The sequence below is a fragment of the Vulpes lagopus genome, chromosome 11, assembly GCF_018345385.1.
Source record: "Vulpes lagopus strain Blue_001 chromosome 11, ASM1834538v1, whole genome shotgun sequence".
NCBI classification, from domain to species: Eukaryota; Metazoa; Chordata; class Mammalia; order Carnivora; family Canidae; genus Vulpes; species Vulpes lagopus.
In genome coordinates this window covers 23,537,608-23,549,837 of record NC_054834.1, presented here as the reverse complement: position 1 = coordinate 23,549,837, position 12,230 = coordinate 23,537,608, and the positions used below count along the sequence as shown (strand labels likewise).

Genomic DNA, 12,230 nt, shown 5'->3' with positions numbered 1-12,230 from the left:
ATATTAACACCATGATTTACCTCTATACTTAACCACTTTTTAAGAACAAAATAATATTTAATTTTGGATATTGACATTTTTATATAAAGAAAGTAGGTAAAAGTAACATATGCTTAAATAAAGCAAAAATATGTTCCCTTTGAGGATTTGTATATGTGTAAAAGATAATTAACAAAATGCAGTTTTGCCACATTTTGTACTTGTATTTAGCCTGTCAACCTTATTTGTACAAATTGATTTTCCTATGTTAATTCCTCTTGAATCCCTTTTGAATGATATTAAGTTTTTCTACTTCTGAGTCACGATTCAATTATTCCTCCCTCCTTCTTGCCATTCCATTCTTTTTTCTTTCTTTTCCTTTCCTCTTCCTTCTTTTCTTCCTTTCATGCTCTGGTTTCTTAAACAAATATGGATTGAGCAATGACTATATAACAGACATTGTCCTGGGTATAATGGAACACAAGAGGAAGGGTAAGCAATCCTTACAATGGTTTTACCACTGTCAAGATACAGGTCATTTTTCTTGAAGTAAACTTTGTCAGTAAAAATAAGTGGATCACTGTTTTGAGGTATAGCCGAGTATTTGCACAGATCACGAAAAGCAGTTAAAATAATTTAAATCAAAAAACCAAAATGAATTACAGGTTTGAAAACGTACATAATTTGTATTATCTTATGTCTTAGATATTTTTGCATGTCTAAAACATAAGAAACTTCTAAATGTTTTGTGTATGTATTGGCATTTAGAAGAAATATATCTTAGGTGCTTAAAAAGATACATTAACCTGTATGTACATATATAGATAAGTAGATATTTTCAAGGGACAGCTTGACTGATTGATAGCAGCTGCCCAAGATGATGTATATGTTTTGAACAATTTAGAGGTGGAATCTGAGTTCATGGGGAAAGAATGCCTCAGTCTGGTAGCAGTGCTGGCAACAGGTAAAGGAAGATAAATTAAAGGAGCATGAAGCACTGATATTCCCCATCATTGATTATTTACATATGAACAAATGTGAGAAATTTAATCCTTAGGAATTTCGTTTTAAATATAATGTTAAGTTACATTACACCTTTATAGCACAATAAACATTTTTCTGGTTATGTGAAAGTGGACTCCCAAAAGTACGCTCTGTCAAATATTAAACTATCCCAAGCTGATTACATATGTTAGGACTATTGGAAAGGAGTAAATAGAACAATGAAGTAGTTCAGAGAAGTCAAGAATTTTATGTTGATACTCCTACTGACTCATTAACTCTACTTCTACAAGTACATTAAATTTGGAGTGCTTTGTTACTTTATCCATTACATGAGATGACATATTTTACAACCATGACAAAAAAGAATAATAGTTTTTGTGAAAATTATTTAAAAGAAGAAAAACTTGGGGAGCCTGGGTGGCTCAATGGTTGAGCGTCTGCCTTTGGCTCAGGGTGTGATCCTGGGGTCTAGGATCGAGTCCTGCATCGAGCTCCTTGCAGGGAGTCTGCTTCTTCCTCTGCCTATGTCTCTGTGTCTCTCATGAATAAATAAACAAAATCTTAAAAAAAAAAAGAAAAACTTCACATGTATAAGGCAAAAAGTCATAATTGAAGACAAAAAAACAAAATTTTAAAAAATATATTAACATCAGAATGCCATGTTTACCATTAACAGATTATGTTGAAAGATTTCAATGTGATAATAACCAAGGATGTATAGAAATCAAGAGTTTACTGGTATACCGATTTTTGAAAACAGACTCTTTCCCGTTCTGTCAAAATTTAACAAGTGAAGACATGGAAACGTACAATTATGAGGATCTTTCCTGTGTCAAGTACTATGAAAATTTAAGTGCTAGTTTGTAAATGTAATTTTAATAATAACTTTATGAGGTGGGTATCACTACCCCCATTTTCTTGGTCAGGAAATAGAATGATTCAGAATATTAATTCAAAACCTTTTCATTCAAAGTTGTAGAACATTTTGAGTACTATGTTAGAAGTTGAGATCAGAATTTCTGTGCCTCTGATGATGTTTTTGGAGTCCTGTGGCATATATGGATTTGAACTTGCCTGTTAACACACGAAAGATAATGGAGATTCTAATAAATACTTCACCTATTCTGTTCTCATCAAGGATGTTTGCATAATAACAAACAGCTCACAGCATTCCTGTAAGACTCAAACAATCACATGTGAAATTATCACATAGACTGTTATGCAGGAGACAAATATTACTGGTATATATAAGAGAGTTTTTTATGCAATTTCTAATGAAAACATCATTGATGAAATTACTTTGGTCCTCTTTAAAGATTATGACCACTGTAATGTTGCATTATTCTGAATTCAATTCACTTTGAAAATTGAAGATTTGACAAAAATGTCTGGATTTTATAATATGCACTGTAGCCAAGTGCATATTTGATGCAATGGTTGAATCAGCTCATTCAGTCACTAGGATAGCAGAGTCTTTTATGTTTCTGGTTTCCAAAATTCACCTCCATGCATTTCCCTCATCTTTTATGGCTCTTCTGGGCCCTTCCCTCCTCTCCTTTCCTTCCTGTCTTTCCCCTCTCATTCTGGTATCAGTACTAAACACGGAGGGATTCTGGTGTTAGCTCAGATGCAAGGAATTCAGCAGCTGCAGTCAAGTCATGATTTGCTCGATACCCTGTAAGTAACCCTGATTGTGGCCTCAGAGGTTTCCTCTCTAAGAAGGGCAACTTTAGTTTATTTGCCAAGATTATTTAAAATGCTTATGGGCTTCAAAGAACTAAATTAAAAGGAAGTAAGACATGTAGAGTTTGTTAAATCTGATACAAGGTATTAATGGCACTGAGCATTTCCTACTGCCTTATAATAAACATTCTGAAAACTTACAAATCATGTCAAATACATTCTGGCAGAGATAGGTGATTATGTGTGTGTTGAGAGGTGTAAGTTTCTGAATGGGAATATTAGCCATACTAATCTTTTCAAAAGTGGCCCAATTAATGTAACATGGTAAAATGTTTGTTATTTGATTATTACTTTATGTTTTATTGAATTAAATCAATTCAATGGCTATATATTTTCTTTATTAGCACTTATTTAATGAAAGAAAAAAATGATAGTTTTCATATATTTTGGCTCAGAAAACTGTATTTTTCCTCTGACTCTAAACACTGAACACCAAACATTATAAAATATATTCAATTAGTAAAATAGATTTCCTACTATTTTTCTGGTAACCCATCTTATTCTTTTAATAGTGCTTTTCATTGGCCTATTGTTCAAAATATATTTTATGCATTTCAAATGCATTTTATTAAAAATTTACTTTCTTTTCAGGTAACCTCATTTACATACTTCAATTTATATATCTATTTTATTTAAATAAGATACATGGTGTTTATTCATTATTTTGGACTTTAATATACAGATACATTTTTTTCCATTTCTTAATATATGATTTTAGAAAATAGTAATTAGTTGACTTTCAGGATTTATAACATTTCTCCCATGATTAAAAAAAATAGCATTAGGGGCAGCCCCGGTGACTCAGCGGTTTAGCGCCACCTTCTGCCCAGGGCGTGATCCTGGAGACCCAGGATCGAGTCCCACATCAGGCTCCCTGCATGGAGCCTGCCTCTCCCTCTGCCTGTGTCTCTGCCTTTCTCTCTCTCTCATGAATAAATAAATAAAATCTTTAAAAATAAATAAATAAAATTTAAAAAATATCATTAATATTCTTACCAATAATTTCTTAACCACTTAGAAAGACTAAGGGTAAGGAGTTGGTAAGAATTTTCATTCAATACCTGATTTTTAAAGTGACACATGGATGGTTTGATAGAAATTCTGCACTGTATCTTCAGTAAACAATAGTCAGCTGTGACATGTGGACAGTAATTCCTTTGAAAGGAATTACTTGTGATGCTGAAAAACCACAAGAATGAGGCTTGAGTAGTTTTTGCAGCCATCACGACTCCAAGATAGAATTGTAACCAAAATAGGAACTGACCTGAACATTTATAGGAAAGTAAACTAGTGACCTCCTTGAGTGCACTCCATGGTTTCTAGAATCTGACTTACAGTTTCCCTCTGCTTTTAGTGTTTTCTTAAGAAGTCCTCTAGAAATTAGGCTCCTTTAAACAAACCTCCCTGGAGGAAGGGTTGTCTTCTCAGTATTAGATTCAGATGCAAGGGAAAAGTAAGGCAAAGACACTGACTAATTTTATATATCTTCAAAGTGGATCAGTCTGAAGTCTGGTTAAGATGGTTAAGATGGGCACAGCCACCTGGGAAGTCAGGATACACCCCTCAATTGAACCGACGTAGTACCTGTACGTCTATAGTTCCTCAACTTACACAGTTCACCGAATATAGCACCTTACAGAAAGTTGAACCCCTTCCCATTCTCCTAGGCAGCTGGAAAGATACACACCATTTCTCATGGCTCAGTTTTGCATCAAACACATATGTTAAATCAGCAGCTGGAATCAAGCAGCTATTCCACGAAGATGGACTTTGTGGTAAAGCAGGAATCTGCAACCTGGGAGACATTTGTATTTCCTTTCTTTTTACATATATGTGTAGATGGAGGGAGAGAGAGAATATAAATGGGTCTTAGGCTTCTGATAATGACATTTCTGACAACATCATTAATCTAAATTCATCTTTTTCCTTTTGTGGAAGTGAATATACCGGATATATACTAATATGCTTTCTTGGTGTAGCAGCGTCTACACTTTAACATTGTTGTGGCGTTTCTGCATTAGGGGAGTGAAATGCTCATGAACCTTTCCATTGTTGTAACCTGAGAGTTGTAATTTGAAAAAAAAAATGATGTAATATATAATATTATGGGACAGAATCCCTGAATAAAGAGATAAATGCAATCCAGATATCTCTATTCTGACTGCTATTATTCACCTTTACTTTCATTTTTTATTTATTTATTTTTTTGGTCCTTAAAATCCACTTTGTTATTCACAATAACATTTTTATTGAGGGATTAACTTCCTTGACCCTGTTTTGCAAATGAAAACTGAATACATGCTAAGCTGGTAAAAGAATCTGTTTCAAATCAATAGCTCTCAGTATCTTCTTTGTTTATCCTACTAAACCATCTCTCTTTGCACTAAGTTTCAATAAAACCAAATGGCAACCGTATGACTGTTAGAAATATTTTGAACATCATTGAAAATCAAAATTTCAACCATCTGAGATGAACAAAAAAAGCAGATTCTCATAACATTGCTATTGTTGGATACATTTCAAAGCGTATTGTCATGCACCTGAATTTTGGGACATTTTTGCGATTCTTGAGGGATTTATTTTTATATTTTTGTCCTTAGTTATTCATTTTTAATGCTATGATGTATTATAACATGTCTATCAAATTTATCATGGCTCAAATTGCAGGGCCTTAGCAACACTGTTTTTTGCCAAGTGAATGCAATGGAGAATTTGAAGGCACACATGCATCTTAAGTTTCAATACAGTCCGAAATGCACATTAATCCTTGAATGTCATTTACTTTTTCAAAGGTCAAAGTTAATATCAATTTTATATCATTTTTATTTTTATTTTGTTTTAGGGACTTCAAGTCATGTAATTTTTTTTTTCATGGTAATTGAATTCTACAAATATCTGAAGGCTTCATTAGACCTCAAAAACTTGATGTGTAATTGTTGGGAGATAATTTTTCATGAGTCTTTAACACAATTCTGCACATCTGATGAATAGAAGCACTGCCTATTTTGCAGAAAATTTTAGAGGGTATTCACAGTGAAGAGTATTCCACTACCTTGGAAGGTGGTGTCTCCCTCTTAAAAGGCTGGTTTGCAAGCCTTGAGAAATAGTTTCCCTTGGGGCAAAGGGCAGGTATGCTTACTGTCCAGTATAATAAACTAACATCTTCCTCAAAATGTAATGGCCAGCATGCTTGTGACTATTTTAAATATTCAGTTTCCCTTATCTCAGGGCTCCTCTGCTGTAATGTAACTCACTGCATATGCAAATTGCCAACCTGGCCATCTTCAAACTGTCACCAAGAATTAGAGTTTGGGGAACTAGATTAAGAAACGCTAACTCTAAGACTACTGTTATTTTTGTGGGAAAAATTGTCCTTTACTCTGATTCAGGAGCCACATATCTTGTGCCAGCATCCATGAAATTATTTGAGTAACTTGTTATGAGTTAGACAAAATCACAGACCTTTTACAATTCTTGACAACATTGGGTTATATTTTTTTGTGGACATTTTAGATGATGAAAGACTATGGTCACTATGTTAATTTTTTAATATGATTCCCATGATGAAATCTGCTAACATGTCAGGTGTATAGACCACGATTTTGATGAAAGTGAGTAAAAATCTTACCTACTTAAAGCCACAGGAATGAGCATAAACTTTCATGCACATGCATATACGTATTTTTACTTCTGCTTGGGGTTCAATATCCAGTAAGCTGAGCAAAATGATTACAGTTTAAATTCAGCATTCAGAAGTAATATTAATAATAATAATTATAATGGTCACTTATGGTGCTTACTATATATAATATAGGAGCTTACTATATATATATATATAATATATATATATATATATATATATATACACATACCACCTATTGTTCTAAATGCATCATTTGTATTAACTAATTTATGTAACTCATATTTGGTTGTAGGATACATATTTCCATTCAAAGCAACTGAAGAATCAGTTTTATATTTTAGGTAGAAGATACATGGAAAATGAAGCTTTGCCATTAAAGTATTTTTAGAAATTAGACTTTGCTTATATTTTGAATTAATGTATTTTCTAATATGGCAAAATAAGATGGTAATTATTGTGTTGAATTGCCATAAACCAAGTCTCATATGTATATAAATTTAGATGGGTTTTTTGAAATCTTTTAGATTTAAGATTAAAATTTAAATGCACTTGCAAAGTAAGGCCAACACTTAAAATAGAGACAGTATATAAAAACTTTCAGAGAGTTTGGGGATTTTAGAGTGTGTGTATGTGTGTGTGTGTGTGTGTGTGTGTGTGTGTGTTTTAACTGGAAATTTTAATTATATCCTTCAGTGGTTGAAATGAAATTCAAATATTTGACATTGGTTTACAAATTATTGTAGATTTGGTTAGACATTGTCACCCATGTATCAGTGTACATAATTTTAGAGTATAGTAAGCATTTTATACTTTGGAAGGTTTATTAGAATGATTTGGACAGTTCCTCTGGGGTTTTGGCCAATGACTTCTAACTACGTAGTTAACAGGTGTTCCAGGTCAAACTGACATGTAGTTTCTACATGTCATCCTTGGTATTCTGCTTCTTTATGCACTTAAAAAACTTCAGGAATGGATTTCTATTCATTTCTAAGGGTATGTTAACCATCATATCATAGATTTAGTGTGAACTCTGGGAATATTTTTCTTGGATATGTTCCGTATGAAGGCAAAAAGCTTTGACCAATGTTTGACTCTTTTTCTTTGATTTGGTCATATAGCAATAAAAATCACCCTTATGTCCATAGGACATTACAAAACTTTCCTAAAATTCTATATTTTTATATATTTCTCTTTACCACGTTTTTAAGAGTGGTAAGGAAAACAGGATGCAAAATTATAGTATCTAAAATTTGACACAATTTCAGGAGACTGAGAATCTTAAACTTTGTTTTTAGCTTTTATGCATTCTCAAGCAGAACATTCTTGGAGATTGTCATAATTACATTCAAATTGAGTGCTAAACATACTAACTATATTGTATTCTCTGTACTATATGCTAGATAGATATGTGTATGTGTGTGCATGTGTGTGAATCAAAACATCTTTCTTGTTTTGTGTTTGAAGTGATACCAAAATTAATATAACTTATTGGTTCTAAATCTTAGTATGCATTTAAAAAAAGAGGAACCAAAAATAAAAAGAGGAACCATTCACATTTAGAAACAGATAAAATAATCAACCAATAACTTGTGTTTTTCTTTTTAAATGGATCAAATCCATGTTCCCCTTATATGACATATTGCAGTGAGCTGTTTTATGGTAGTAAGATACCTCCTTTTATAAGTTAGAATTTGATCAGAGACCAGAACTTGTATGAGAGATGTCAAAAAAATGGATTTTATTACAGGGATTTAACCTTATATACAGTTGTGGAAGATGGTGACAAAAATCTATGGAATTCTGGAATCTATTACCTTTGAGTCAAGTAGTGGACCTGAAGTTGTTGTAAGTCACCAGGATTCGCATTAGGGAATAAAAAGCTCACGTGAAGTGGGAAGAGCAAGGGCACACTGAAACCCACAAGGATACGCTGGGACTCACAAGAACAAACTAGAATCAGTATCTCTTTCACTACCCCCAACTTTGATGTTTTGGCTGATCTACAAAAGAAGCTGGTGCTTTTTGCTGTGGAGCTGCACAAGTACCAGGACCAGATTCTACAGAAGCTAACAGGAAAGATCTTGTAGAAGGCCAGTGGCTGCCCCACACACACAAGGTAGCCAGCAGATTACAACAACTTTGAGAATTTTATGGTTGCAGTTCAACTTCTGCCTTCCACATCTCGTGCAGATTTCTTTTAGGGTCAATTTTAACCAGTTTATGGGAAGGAGAATTCTAGGAAATGTAGTTCCAGCTTATATAAGTTGACGCAGTACAATTCTGCTATAATTATTAAACAATTGCTGTATTTGCTGTTTGGCTGACAGTGATTTATGTCATCTACCACTTTGATAAAGAGTCATTATAATTTATATGCCTCCACACTTGGAAGACTGGAATTTCATGAACATTCTAATGAACAAAATATAATTTTTCTTTGTACAGATTAATATTCAGTCCACCTCTTCTTGCATTAAGTATGGGATTAAACTCCATTATCCATCCTTAAGAGGAAGGAACAATTCATGATAGAGTTCTCACCCAAATCATCTTACAATATACGGAGTGGTGCAAGAGTTAAACAGATATGGAAATATTCAAATCAAATAAGCAGATGATTTCTTATTTTAAGAATAAAATAGCATGGCCTACTGATTGATTAATACGTACTAAGGCATTATGCTAAGTACTTTACACTACTATAAAATTGATGTCATTTTTAGTTGAGGAAACTGAGACTCAGAGATCCTAGGTAACTTTCTGATAACCATACAGCAAATGAAAAATGTTATCTGAATAATTCTAACCCATGTCTGACTAAACTTTTAAAGCATCAAATTAATACCTCCATATTATTTCTATTTTGTTATTATTTAATTACTCTTGCTCTATCATTTTTTTAAAGTTTAAGTGTTCTCTACACCCAACATGGGGCTTAAGCTCATGACCCTGAGATCAAGAATCACACGCTCTTCTGACTGAGTCAACCAGGTGCCCCTGTATGTTTTTCTCAAATTCTCTGAGAATATCTTTTCAAATGTAAATAAATATCTCAGAAAAACTAACATCTTTATAAAATATTAATAAACAAACAGATTTTAAAATTCTAAAGTTCCAAATTTTCATTGTGTTCAGAAATTATTTTCAAAATTAATATATGTAATACCTATGCACACATATATGTGCATATGTGTATATATACATATAATATACATTATACATTATATATGTATTATTGTAAATGGCCAAGGAGTTTCACTTATTAGGAGATATGTTAAGAGAATATTTTATATTGTTAACTAAATAACACCATTTAGTACTTTGGACATTAAGCAATACAACCAAAAAATTTTTCACTTTTCATATGAGACAAGACAGAGGATAGAGGAGAGGTATATGTCATTGAAATCAAGCATGCTTCTACAATCTGGATTTCATTTTTATTTCTCCTTCCTCATAGCCATATCTCTTATGTGATTAAAGATGCAGTTTATTTCCCTTATTTGAGTATTAAATTCTATTACAATAAAGAAGATATGCTAAAATTAAATATGCCAACTAATTCTCTCCACAATAATCTCTTTAGATTATAATTCTATCTACTTGCTGTAAATCATAGACTTAGATGCTTTAAGGCGTAAGCACTAAGTATTCAACACGTTGCATAAAATTGAAAAACACATACTATCGTTGAAATCAGAGTAGGGATTTTTGACTACTAATAGTTCTCCTGGTTTGGCAGGAAAATATTTAGGCTAGTTTCACATAATATTTTACAGTTGTATGCATTCATTTGAATATAAGATGAAGAAAGATTATACGAGGCACATATTATGGACCACTCATAATCAAGTAACTCCAGTGAATGGTACAAATGTGAGAATTAATTATATTGATGGCACAATATAAAAGAAAATACAAGATAAAATGTAGATATTATTGGTTTCTCTGGCCTGCATGGAAGCTTAAAGTGAAATTGCTGAAAACTTCTTTAAATAGTAGAATAGAATTGCACTGAGCAACTTTTGCTACTACCATGTTGTATAAACAGTGCCTCTATGCATAGTCCTTTTGACAGAATTTGAAGGTCTCAAGTAATTTGAAAGGAAAATGTTTATAGAATCTTAATCAGTATTTTTAGAACTTCAAACAAATGGCCAATCCTGAGGTGAAAAGTAAAATGATTTGATAGCCTTGTGTAGGAGTCTTCATTTAGACTATCATTCAAGCTACTTTAAAAAATATTTTTCTGTTATAGTTGTATAGATGTTATAGCTTGATTAATAAATTAACATGAATAGGCTCTAAAACTTAAATAGCAATGAAATAAGGCCAATTTTATTGTCCTAATTGAATCGTTTTTAAAAATTCTCCAGGGGCTCCTGGATGGCTCAGTCATTTAAGTGTCAGACTTCGGATTTCATCTCAGTTCATGATCTCAGGGTCATGAGATGAAGCCTGTGACTGGCTCTGTGCTGAGCATGGACCCTGCTTAAGATTCTCTCTCTCCCCCTCTTCCACAGACCCTCCCCCCTTGCTTGTGCACACACTTTCTTTATTAAAAAAAAAAAATTCCTGAAATCGAAACGAAACAAAGCCTTAAGGTGGGAAAGTCACTTCTTTTTATTATTCTGTCATTCTTCTTAAAAATGAAGGTGAAACCAGGGGTGCATAGCTGGCTCAGTTGGTTGGGTGTTGGACTCTTGATTTCAGATTGGGTCATGATTTCAGGGCCATGCTGTTGAGTTCTGGGTCATGCTCCAGCTCAGCACAGAGTCAGCTTGAGATCCTCTCCCTACCTAGTTGCTCCCCTCCCATTTGCATGTGCACGTGCTCTCTCTCAAATAAATAAAATAAATCTTAAAAAAAATAGTGAAGGTGAAAACATCTCCCAAAATGGACGGAACAGCCTACAAAAGGGGAATGAAATTCCAGGTCACAAATTCAACATTAGATGGCTAATATTATAATTAGAACACAGTCAAATCTTAGGTTTTTTTACATATGCCTCTTTGAAGAAGAGATATATTATAACATCTTTTCATGATTGCTCAGGTATTAGGAAGACATGATTATGGATGATCTGGTCACAGCTGTAATAGCACAGTGTTAAAAGAATAAAAGACCAAACATTATTGCTAGATAAGTATGGGACAGCTTAAATAGAGAGAGGGATGGAGTGAGTGACAGGAACAATCTCACGGATTACTGCTTTGGCACGAAGATTCTAGTATTTGGCCAGCTTGCCAAATAAATTGACCAGAGAAAAAGAAAGTCAACAGATTAACTTCAGGAATTAAGCTTATTAATGGATTTTCATGCAGAAATATATCCACCCATCATGATAGGAAAGGATTCCTTTGCTTTCCCAGATGATAGATTATACATTAAAATATTTCTACATAAACTACTGAAGGGATAGAGACTTTTTTTCTTTTACATGAATGTTCACTGACCTGAGGCAATGCTATACTACACCCATTCATTTCAGGTAGATTTTTTTTTTGAACCAGAACAAGTTGTTTGATTTAATCATGAACTGAATATATTTGAATAGAAATTGTTCATCTTCATAGCCTTCTCTTCTCTTTTCTCTTATTTAGAGTAACATTTCAATGCTCCATCCATAATTTAAGAACATGCAAGGAGGTAATTGGAATTGGAGGTAAATTACATTCTTTTGTAGAAAGTATAATTATCGGAAGTTAGTTAAAAACACCTCAATTCTGTTTTAATTTTCATGCATGGAGCAGTTGTTTTGACAGATGGATGGACTTTATTTTTGTAACCGTCCGGGAAAAGTCTGCGTAACATAGTCTAATCAGTGTTACATATTTGTAATGTTTGTTTTTGAATCACG

The 12,230-nt window shown here is 33.1% G+C and overlaps 1 protein-coding gene across 5 annotated transcripts in view; it reads left to right on the top strand.

Annotated features, from left to right (window-relative positions):
* Positions 1 to 12,230, top strand: part of SEMA3A (semaphorin 3A) — a 461,093-nt gene that overhangs the window by 316,071 nt on the left and 132,792 nt on the right. The window lies entirely within an intron of this gene.